The sequence below is a fragment of the Cetorhinus maximus genome, chromosome 10 (genome assembly GCF_964194155.1).
Source record: "Cetorhinus maximus chromosome 10, sCetMax3.hap1.1, whole genome shotgun sequence".
In the NCBI taxonomy this organism is placed as follows: Eukaryota; Metazoa; Chordata; class Chondrichthyes; order Lamniformes; family Cetorhinidae; genus Cetorhinus; species Cetorhinus maximus.
This window is the reverse complement of record NC_135888.1, coordinates 32,360,476-32,373,089: the sequence shown is the minus strand read 5'-3', so window position 1 is coordinate 32,373,089 and position 12,614 is coordinate 32,360,476.

The window sequence follows — 12,614 nt, the reverse complement described above, 5'->3', positions numbered from 1 at the left end:
CGGAGATTAAAAAAAAACTCTGGGCATAACAGAGTAGCTAATCTTGTCAATCTACATTTCCAGAAGTAAAACGGTTCACAAGAAACAATCTACAGAGATTCTACTGTGTGTATATTCATATAAAATTTACCTGATCCATGGCAAAAACTAAAGCAACCACATTTTAAATGACACATTTCTATTCTTTTTGTGCATATTAACATTAACTTCCACATTTATCCTTGAACTGTGCATGTTAAAAAGCCAGGAGCTTCAAAGTCTGGATCATACTATGTTTGCAAGTTGTACATTTATCCTACAGTCAATCCCAAAATGTGATTTACAATTGTTTCTGGAACACAGAGCAAAAACCTTATATTGGACTTTCTGTCTCGTGATCATTCAGGGATATCAGCAATGTCCAGCACACCTACATAATTACGCTGTAACTCGAGTAACAGCATAAACTCTTGTCCTCTGTATTATGCTGTTGTCACGGAATCTGCGTTTGGAGTGTTTGAGAGATGTATAGCACCTGAGAGGCAAGCAAACTGTATTTTGCAACTGCTAATTGTTCATCCATTCCAGTTTTTTTTACAGGTTTAAAAATAGGAATTAGGAGTTAGGCACTTCACATTTCTGTACGTTTACTAGCGTTGAGCGATTTTGGAAAAGGAGTTGAATCATCTTAAACTGTTCCACCTCCACCTTTGCATGTAAAATGGGTGCAAAGCAGACCAATTTAGCAGTGGAACGGGCTGTGCCCAATCTGCACAGGCTTTGGTCCGACTGCCAAATTCCAGGAGCCTATTTTTTAAGTCGATTTTATTTTCTGATGTTTTGCCCTCATCAAGTTGTTGGTCCTGGAAAGTAAAGTGCTTTCCATGTTGGGACACTCACAGATCCTGCATCTTACCAGGGGCTGTTTAATCTTCTTCTACTTCTTGAGTTCTCTACCCAAAGGCGGGTCTGACGCTCAGTGTCATGGCATCCATCACAGGGAGGGCAAGAAGGCAGGTCCAGAATCCGCCCTAGTCAGAATGGGAATTGAACCCCATGCATTTGACACTAATCTGGTCCGCACTGACCTTCCAGCCCCCCTCCAAAGGGGTCCAAGTTGCTTTGGCGACATATACTTTTACATCCATGTTGTAGTCTGGAGGCATGGACAGTGGTGATAGGGGCTCTGATTTATTTCCATTGCATGGCTAACCAGAAATCTCATCCACTCTTACCACCTGCAATTGGCATATGTTGGAAGGGTTTACAAGTGGTCAATCAGCCTAGTTGACCATGGTACAAACACACCTTTTCCTTGGCCATTAAGTCCTGGAGTGGGTCTTAAACCCAGAGCTTCAGGCTCAGAAGCAGATATGCAAACCACTGCACCACAAGACCTCTGATCATTTAATACAGAATACATTTCATTGTACAAGCCTGGCAGCATCTGTGGAGACAGAAACAGAGTTAATAAGTGGAATTTAATAAGAGGAACACAGGTCCCAATGGCTGAATTGGAATTGGGCGCAACCTCCGCTTGCGTGTCGGGAGTCAGCACTCGTGCAATTAAAATTAAAACTTAAAGGGCTGGCAGCGGGCGTAGGAGACACAAGCATTCATGTAGTAGAGGTAGGTAAATGTTGGTACATCCTGCCATCAGGTGACAATGCCTCAGGTACATAAAAGAGCCCCTTGGATATACAGGGAGACTCAGCATCACAACCATAACTTTCCTGTCCACCTCTATTCTATCTGTACTTTGTTCAATTTCTTGTTGCAACCTTCCATCACCCTCACTCCTGCCCTCAAACTATGTATCCAATCATTCCCACCCTTATTATTATTTTGTGTCCTGGCCACCCCTCCCCCACCCCTCCCCCTGTTATGACACAGCAGTTCGTAAAGGCTGAGTTGTTTAACTCCCAGAGGGAAACTTGAAACAACTGTCATGACCTGTGTTTTCAATTGATATGTTTGAGATGCAGCTCTGAATTCAGGAATAAGACTACGGAGCCTCAAGAGGTTTTTTATATAAAACTAAATTAAACATTTATTAATTTCCAACAAGTTAAACACATACACATGTCTACAAATTACTAGCATAAAAACTTTTAAACAAATCCCCAAATTAATCACTCCCAGGTAAATATCCACCAAGGCAACAGTAACCCATAGACTTTAAACAGATACCAGGCAAAGCACATTTGACCTTATGAATTCAAAATGAGGTTCCTTGCAATTTGGTTCCTTTGCAGACACAGTTAGAGGCTTACAGCCTGGTTAGATCTTAAATGCCTTTACCTTACACACAATCTCTTTTCCCACTTTATATCTAGCTTTTCCTTTGAATGTAAATTTTCCATGGTATCACTAGGCTTTTAACTTCAAATCTTCTATCAATAACATTTTCATCCCACTAATTTTATTAGTAATATAAATGCATTGCCTGGCATATCCCAGCTAGGTGCAAGATTTTACTCCCATTCTTGAATGCTGTATTCAACAAATGCAAATGCACACTTTACCTTTTTACTTCCTTACTGTTTAACCAATCTCAAACTACTTTACCCCAAAGCACCCAGACTAGCTGGCTTTAATCCAATTAACACACGCAGTCAAATCCATAAACACAGACCCCACTACAACTCCATTATAAAAAATAATTTCCAATAATATTTTAGACATTAATATCTTTTCATCACATCCCCCTCCCTATCAAAAAATGAACTGTCATAATTTTAAAAGATGGCTTCATATTTAATAACCCATTTTACACTATATTCCATACTTATTACATTACAAGGTGCATGCATTAACATAACAATATATATACACAAGTCCTTGGTATCAATAGAAATCACTCCAATCCAGTGTCCAGGTTTTAAAAATGTCCAATTTTCCCTTTAAACTTCAAACTTTTGATCATGCATCTGCGAACAGATTTTCTCTACCAGCAACATGTATAATCCATAGATTAAATGGTTGTAATAATAAACTCCACCTGAAAAGTCTTGTACTTTTGTCTTGAAATTTGTCCAAAAACTTCAAAGGATTATGGCCTGTATACACAATTGGTTCTGATGAATTGTTTGCAACATAAATTTCAAAATACTTCAATGCTAACACCAAACCCAAAATCTCTTTTTCGATTATTGAATATCTTCTCCATAGTACATTCAGCTTCCATGAAAAATACCCTATCGGTTTTCCAATCCAGTGTCATCCTCTTATAGCAGTATGGCCCCAATGCCTATATCACTCACGTCAACGGCCCATTTAAATTGCTTGGCAAAATTGGGTACTGCCAAAACTGGTGTCGTAGTTATTAGTTTTCAAACTGTCAAATTACTTCTGACATTCCAGTGTCCATTGAAACTTCTTGTTCTTTTTTAATAGTTCAGTCAGTGGAGCAACCACTTGGCTAAAATTTGGTACAAATTTCCGGTAAAACCCACTCATGCCTAGAAATCTCAAAACTTCTCGTTTTGTTGTTGGCACTGGGAAATCCACAAAAGCCTTGACTTTCGTATCTCTTGGAGCCACCTTACTATGTCCAAAGGTATGGCCTAGGTACATAATTTGGGCTTTTGCAAATTCACTTATAGCCAAGTTCATCACCAAATTAGCTTCCTGTAATTGAGAAAATAATTCTTCCAGGTGCTGTAAATGCTCCTCCCATGTCTGACTGAAAACTATCAGATCATCAATATGAACAGCACAATTGCTTAAGCTGCAATTACTTTGTTTGACAGTCCTTGAAATGTTGCAGGTGTATTCTTCATGCCAAATGGCATTACTTTAAACTGATACAGTCCATTTGGCATCACAAAAGCTGATATCTCCTTTGCTCTCTCCGACAACAGAACCTGACAATATCCTTTTAGCAAATCAATCTTTGTGATAAATTTCAATCGTCCCACTTTCTCAATGTAATCTTCCAACCGTGGTGTAGGTTAGAAACCTGCTTTTGTCACTACATTCACCTTTCAATAGTTAACACACAGTCTTTGTGTTCCATCCGGTTTCGGTACCAATAAAATAGGCAAACTCCAGTTAGTGCAACTAGACTCAATGATATTATTTTGAAGCATGAACACAATTTCTTTTTGTACTTGCAATAACCTTGCCAGATTTAATCTATAAGGATGTTGCCTTATTGAAGAAGAAACTTGTACGGATGCATCATGTATACCTAAATCTGTCTTCCCCAACTTATTCCCACAAATAGGTTTGTGTGACTGCAATGGCTTTTCCAAATCACTTTGACGTTGTTTGAAATGTAACTCAATATTTCATCTCAATTTTCAAGCATGCCTTCATTATCCAATTTGATTAGTGGAAAATCAATTTCAGAGTCCTGCACTTCTACCTCTTTCTCATCATCCACCATCATTAATATCTCTTTTTGTTCCTCTTCCCTGTCAAAGTACTTTTCAGCATATTTACATGACACACCCTCTGCTTCTTTCTTCTATCTGGAGTATTTATTAAATAATTAACTTCATTCAATTTCTTTTCAACCTTGTAACGTTCACTAAACCTTGCATTTAATGAATCACTTAGTACTGGCAACAGAACTAGCACTTTCTCTCCAGATTCAAAACTTCAAGCTGTACCTTGCTTGTCTGCCTTCATTTCCATTATTTGCTGTGACATGTTTAAATATTCACTAGCCAACTCACATGCTTTGTTTAATCTTTCCCTGCAATTTGATACGTAATCCAGGAGAATAGTTTCTGAATTTTGAACCACCAATTTCTCATGAATCAATTTCAGTGGTCGCCTTATTTCATGGCCATGAACTAGTTCAAAAGAGCTAAAATCAGTCGATGCATTAGGAGTGTCTCTAATAGCAAATAACAAGAATGGAATTCCTCTATCTAAATCCTGTGGATAATCCTGACAGTATGCTCTTATCATAGTTATTGAAGTTTGATGCCAGCTTTCCAATGCCCCTTGTGACTCCGTGGTAAGCTGTAGACTTAAACTGTTTTATCCCCAAACTTTTCATTGCTTCCTTAATCAGCTGTAACATGATATTTGACCCTTGATCTGACTGTATTTCCTTAGGTAAACCATATCTTGTAAAAAATTTAGTTAACTCCTCCACAATCTTCTTGGTTGTGATATTTCTCAAAGGTATTGCTTCAGGAATCCTGGCAAACACATTCATTATTGTCAGTAAGTACTGATTTCCACTTTTAGTCTTAGAAAGCGGTCCTACACAATCAATCAAGGCCCTGGTAAAATGTTCTTTGAATGCTGGCATTGGGATTAAAGGTGCCAGCTTAATCTCTGCTTGTGGTTTCCCTATTACCTGACATCCGTTACATGTTCTACAGAATTTGACTACATCCCTATGCAACCCAGGACAAAAAAATACTTCTGTATCTTTTCCTCTGTTTTCCTAACTCCCAAATGTCTTCCCATTGGAATTTCATGAGCAATCCTCAGCATCTCATTTCTATACCCAACTGGGATAACAATCTGATGCACCTCACTCCAGCTTTCATTTGCTGAGACATTATCCGGCCACCATTTTCTCATTAAAATATCACACTTAAGATAATAAAATACTGGAATACATTTTGCCTCTTTTTCTGAGTAAACTGCCTGATATAACTGTTTTAATTGAAAATCCTGTTTCTGTAACTCCACTAAACCCCTTGAGTTAAACACTTCAGCTGAATTGTCCTGTAGTCTTTCTTCCTGAACAATGTTATCAAACACAGTGCCAGCTAATTGGATTACAATTCCTTCTTCTTGCCTTTGAACTGCCTGCCATTCTTGTTTTTCTTGTTTCAACCTATGACCCTGTGATCGCGTTACTGCACAATCTGGAAACAATCCAGGATGCTCACTGTGTAACACCTCTGTTGAAACCACTTCTACAGGCTGCACAGCTACCACAGGCATCACCCAAACCTGTGACCCAGCTAGATCATCACGCAAAATAAATTGATCCCCACAATGGGCAATTTTTCCACTACTCCAACAATAGCCACATCAATCTTCCATTTACTCTTTAAATTTACCTTCCACAAGGGGATAGGTTTAGCATCTCCATGAGCCCCACTTATTATCACCTGCTCCCACAATACTCTTTCTGAACAACAAATGCCACTATCCCACAACATTAAGGATTGACTAGCCCCTATGTCTCTTAAAATTTTAACATCTTTACCTACTCCATCCTGTACACATGGAAGAACTTTCCCTTCACACACAAAGTCTTTAAACATTTTTGCAACTTGCCCCTCAGAATTGTCTTGAGTAAATTGTGAACACATTCCCACTTCTTTACCTATCACTGATTCTTCCTGTTTTACCTGTATACAAACCACTGGTTTTTCCTGTGCATGGACCTCAGAACACTCAGTACGTTTCTGCAACACAATAATTCCTTCCGATTTTCTCAGTAATTTCCAACATACTGCCTTTGTATGCTCCACTTTATTACAATGAAAGCTCCTCAATTTTTGAATGTCACTCCTACCCTCAGCTTCTTCCTTTTTATTCTGAGAAAAAAATTCTTGGGAATTTCCAGCTACTCCTCTTCCCTGACTACCCACCTTCTTTTCACCTTTCCACTTTCTATCATTCTCGGATTTAAAAATGATAAGTGATGGAAAAAAGGTTTAGCTCAATGCAGTAACTCATAATCATCAGCTACTTCTATTGCTTGTCTTACCATTCAAACCCTCGGTTCCTCCACATGAGTTCTCACTACCGAAGGAATTGAATCTTTAAATTCTTCCAAAAGAATTGCCTCTCTAAGAGCTGCATATGTTGTCTCTATTTTTAACGCCTGTATCCATTGGTCAAAATAACTTTGTTTTACTCTCTCAAACTCAATACTGGTTTGCTCAGGCTGTTTTCTCATATTTCTAAATTTCTACTCCCAGAGGGAAACTTGAAACAACTGTCATAACCTATATTTTCAATTGGTATGTTTGAGATGCAGCTCTGAATTCAGGAATAAGACCACCGAGCTTCAAGAGCTTTTTTTTATATAAAACTAAATTAAACATTTATTAACTTACAACAAATTAAACACATACACTTATCTATAAATTACTACCATAACTTTTAAACAAATCCCCAAATTAGTCACTCCCAGGTAAATATCCACCTGACAAGGCAACAGTAACCTATAGACTTTAAACAGATACCAGGCAAAGCACATTTGACCTTATGAATTCAAAATGAGGTTCCTTGCAATTTGGTTCCTTTGCAGACACAGTTAGAGGCTTACAGGCTGGTTAGATCTTAAGTGCCTCTACTTTACACACAATCTCCTTTCCCTCTTTATACCTAGCTTCCTCTTTGAATGTAAATTTTCCATGGTATCACTAGGCTTTTAACTTCACATCTTCTATCAATAAAATTTTCATCCCACTAATTTTATTAGTAATTAGTAACATATTGCTTGGTGTCTCTCAGATAGGTGCAAGGTTTTATTCCCACTCTTGAATGTATTATTTAACAAATGCAAATGTACACTTTACCTTTTAACTTCCTTACTGTTTAACCAATTAACATCTCAAACTATTATACATCAAAGCACCCAGACTAGCTGGCTTTAATCCAGCTAAGACTCACACAGTCAAACCCATAGATACAGACCCCACTACAGCTCCATCAGAAAAAGTAATTTCCAATAACATTACAGGCATTAATATCTCTTCATAATACACCCCCAGCCCCCAATCACATCCAAGCCTCTTCAACTGAACATATGTCTGAGCCTAGACAGAGACCAGCCCCATGAATTTGTGACACCTCCCTGCAGATTCTCCCCCAGGACATCAGGGAACAGCAGGAGGTGCTCTTTCCCACAGATGGTAATAGATGACCCTCCAGCCTGACAAAGGCGGTTTGGATAGCGATCGCAGAGGAGATGAGCAACCCTTAGGGTCCTCCAAAGATCCTGGGTCCAGTGCAGGAAAAGGGTCAACGACCTGCTCCTATTCCCTAGGGTAATGGCGAAAGGGTCCCTTGTGGCGTCATCAAGTAATGTATCTGTACCATTGGGCAGCGAGGCCAGGCAGGTGAATTTGTGATCAGCCTCAGCGCTGCAAGGTAATTGAGGCCAAAGTGTGTGACAATTTGGCTTGAGTGAGTGCTTGGATTCAATGTACTGGGCTAGTATGTGTGATGGGGATAGAAGGGTGTTATGTATCACTTGACATGTCATTAAATCTGCAAGTATTCATGCAGGAGAAGCAGACCCACAATGCAATGGAGAGGCCAAGGACCAGAGGAGGAGCGTCTGACCTAAAGCTGCTCACCCTTGCAGAGGAAGAGGCATTCCAGATTGCAGGGGAGGAGGGCAGCTGAGACAGCAAGCTGGGCTGGCCAGGCATTAGAGTGAGAATGCATCCAGCCTGGTACTGGTGTATGGGTGCACAGGAGGCACATGAGGAAATGTAACGTGCACATAGATTGTGCTGATCCTTAATGTGATTCTCCTTATTCTCCCCTACAGGTCGATCCCAAGCCCAGGCCACGGCCACTGCAGGAGACTGAAGACGTCACCTCTGGGGGCAAAGACCCCTCGGACTCAGAGGATGCACCATCACCTGCCTCTCCCACACCCTCCACCAAGGCATTGACACTCACACAAGTCAGGGAGGGTTGGCGATTAGATTCAGGAGCACAGTCTGGTGAGCACATTGAACACACATCCCAGCAGCTGAGGGAGACCGTGACAACCGAGGGACTGACACTTGGGGCACCAGGCATTTGCTGAGCTCAATGGCCACAAGAAGCCTGCCAGAGATGTAGCAAAATATAGGGGAACATACGGCAGAGATGCTAGAGGTTATCTACAGCTTTGCACAGATGATACAAGCCATGTGTCCACCATGTCTCAGGCATGTGGGCATATGGCTTCCTGCATGGAGATGTTGATGACCACCGTGGAGAGCCAGGTCCAACATACAACCTGTGTGCACTTTGACCTGCATTCCATCACTCTAGCCATGGGCTCTATGCAGCAGTGGTTTGGTGAGAGGAGGACAAGTCATCTGTGCCTCCCTCCAGGTGCTTCTTCTCCTCAGGGAGGCAGGGAGGCGCCATTGCACACGGAGAGAGGGAGGGGCCATGTGCCTGCTTCCCCAGGGGATTTCTCTCAGGATACCCCAGGGTGAGTGGCATCTCCTCATCCCCTCTGTCATTGACTCCATTGACCCCAGTAGATGACATCGTAGAGAATGTCCCTGCACCAGTGCAGGTGATTCCCAGTCGGCCAGAGCCCTCAAGGCCCCGGACCTCCAGGGGACACTTGCCACGGTCGTCAAAGACAATGGAGAAGAACAGGGAGCAGACCAACCCCACCTCAGCTGCTGATGTCGGGGTTGCACCAAGGTGTGGTGGCCATTAGTGAAAATGTAAGATTTTATGAGAGTGCAAAGTGGCATGGGTGTTTTAAAAAGTTCAATTTTTCACATGTAAATTTTGCAAATTATATCGTTTTCAATTTATTCACTTGTGCTTCATTGTCATTTTATGGGACTGGCTTATTCAGAGAGTTAACTGTCCTGGCATGGTATGCCTCATGGCTGGCATGCACTGGTGACTGCAGGGGAGTTATGGATATTTCCTTTGTGGACAAAACGATGTGCGCTAACATTCAGTCTTTAGTAAATGTTCACATTAGGGTACAGCTTTGTACCAGCCAGTCTGTTGGACATGACTGAACATGCAAGCTTAATTGGCCCTCCTTTATATGCAGTGTCAAGGAGATTTTCCGAGATTACTCTCAATGGAGATAAATGAACTGTTGTAGGTGCACTCAAAGCCCGCCAACAGTAGTGCAGGATTTGAATCTTCGGTCATAGTTTGCTGCTTGATATATGTCCAAGTGCGAAGCAGATGTTCTCAGGGCCAGTAGTCACTAGCAAGTTTATGTAACATAGGTCCGCTCTCCTTAGTGGCAGAGGCAGGCTGGTAGACATCCTGAGCAGGTACTGGAGTTCCAGCGATGGGACCATGGTCATGCGGGTGCCTCCCTCTTTGGTGAATTGGGTGTATATTAGGTTGTTCCTGGCAATCCTTGCATGTCTCTCCATGGCCCTGGCATCCATTAAGAGGTTATTGACATTGAGATATGATATACATATACCTTTAAGAGGGCATACCTTAAACTACTGTCAATCACTACCACTGAGACAGGATATGATGTAATAATCCCATGTCTTTGTACTCAGAAAACAGTAGCAGCACTCCAAAGCAGAGATGCCTTTGCAGCCTTCCAGTTAACACTGTATGTATATAGTTTGATCTTCTAATAAAGAACCCACATTATTATTTTACTAGTCTTTGTCATATGATTGCTATGTTTACGCTGAATAAAATAACATAACAATTCACATTCATAGCCACTTCTTCAGGCTCATCTAACCCATCCTCACCTGAGGAGGAGTGCTGCTTCTCCTCCTTGTCCTGTTCCAACTGTTCTCTGCATTGCACGGCCACATCGCGCAGTGTACAGCAGACCAAGACTAATTGTGGTGGGTACTTCAGAGCCGCTCTAGACCAGTCAAAACAATGGATGCACATTTTCAGTAAGCCAATGCCTTGTTCAATGATGACCCTGTGAAGGCGTGAGCTGCATTGTAGTGCTCTCCTGTTACACTGTGGAGAGGCCTCATTGGTGTCATCAACCAAATCAGGAGGGGATAGCCCTTGTTACCCAGGACCCAGTCAGTAGGCTAGGCTGAGACCTCAAAAGGCCTTTGGAGCTGCGAGTTGCGCAAAATGTAGGAGACATGAGAGCTCCCTAGGAAATGAGCACCGACGTGCATAAATCTTTGCCTGTGGCCACAGACCAGCTGCACGTTCAAAGAGTGAAAGCCCTTGTAATTCACATAGACTGCTGGATGGTCCCAGGGAGCTCTAATAGCCACATGAGTGCATTCAATGACCCCTTGCAATTGAGGGAAATGATTGATGGCTCCAAAGCCCAATGCCTTTGTTGCCTGGCTGTGCTCACCTATGGGGAATATGATTAATTCATTTACACGATGGAAGAAGGCATTGGTTACCTCCTTTATGCACCTGCATGTGGCAGCCTTTGGTGACACATGTTGCCGTTGGGTCTTCGAAACAGCAGATAGCGAAAACATTGAACACTGCAGTCACCATGACGACCGCTGGCATGGGGTTCCGACAAATCCACGTGGCTGAAGGTTTTGCTGCAGGATCCCACATATCTCTGTGACTGCTTCCCGGGACAACCACAGAATCTCTGGCATTGCCTCTCCGACATTTGCAGGTAATTAGTTCTCATCCTGAAGATGCGGTGTTGCACCAGTGCCCATCTTTTATGATTCCTTCCCAGGCTGCCTGACCAGCCTCCCCCTCTGTTGCCTGCTGTTGGCCTTGTGGCCTCTGTTGTTGGCTGATAATAGCCCTCCTTTGTCACAACCTCTCCTACTTATTCAGAAGGTCGTAAGAATACTGGGTGTATCAGAGCCATAGTGAGTCCACCAAGTTAACGATGTGAAGAAGGCAGACAATGAAATGAGCACCTCCATGTTCATGGCTTTCATCCATACAGTTGCTGAGCAATGAGATTTTCAAATCCTCCCATGGGTTATACCTCAAACTCCTCCCACCTCATCCCAATTGGACCTGGACTCCTGCCAGCTGACCATAAGTTTGGAGCAATGGACCAGCGACGGAACAAGAATTACCCACCATCTTGAGCCTGTCACCATCTACCCTCCCTCTGTCACCTTTGAGTTTGTGCCCATTACCCTTGACCCTCCTAATATCACTATGTGCCTTCCCTCTGTCACACTTGAACCTTTTATCATCACCCTTGACCCTGAGACAGTGGCATTGGGCAAGCAATCACTCCCCCCGACCCTAACCCCCTTTACTATAGACTTTCCTCCTCTAATTCTGGACCACCACTCCTCCTCCCCCCACCACCATCACCCTTGATGGGTCCTTGCAATCCCTTGCCCCTGAGACGTTCCACCATCCCTACCTCTGACTGGATCTGCCCTTCGACTACGTCCACAGCCCCCCTGTAAATGTGGACCTTTCCCATGACAGATAGCTTCCTCCCTTCGACATCCAGAACCCGACATTGTACAGTACTGTACCCTCCCTTTAGGCCCCTCATTTTGCATTTCCTGACTGCTACACTCCCCACCCTCGACCGACCACACCCAAGACATTGGCCTTCTTGTTGCACACTTCCACACTCTGACTCCACCCAGTCCTCTTCCTTGAAGGCCTCTGAACCCTACATGTAGATGCCCCTAATCCAAGCTCCCCCAACCCTTGAATCACCCTTGCCCCTCTTGACCCTCCTGCTCCCCTCCCTTTGTTACAGGTTTCCACAAAAAACAACCGCTCATTTCAGATCCAAATGGACAAACTCAATTGTGAAACAGGTGGCACGTGTTTCCGGTGCGTTGCTGACTTAATATTGAGGGTAGGATTTAATTTGAAAAAGTTTTAAGATAATGAGTATTCACAGGAGGCAAATGTATTGAAAAGAGGAACCTGCCACGAGATGGCTTGAGGCCCATCCTGCCACTGTAGCACTGCTGACTTAATCTCCATATCTCAACCCGCCATTGGGGAAACCAAGGGCAACATTTTTAGCTCGGTGGGCA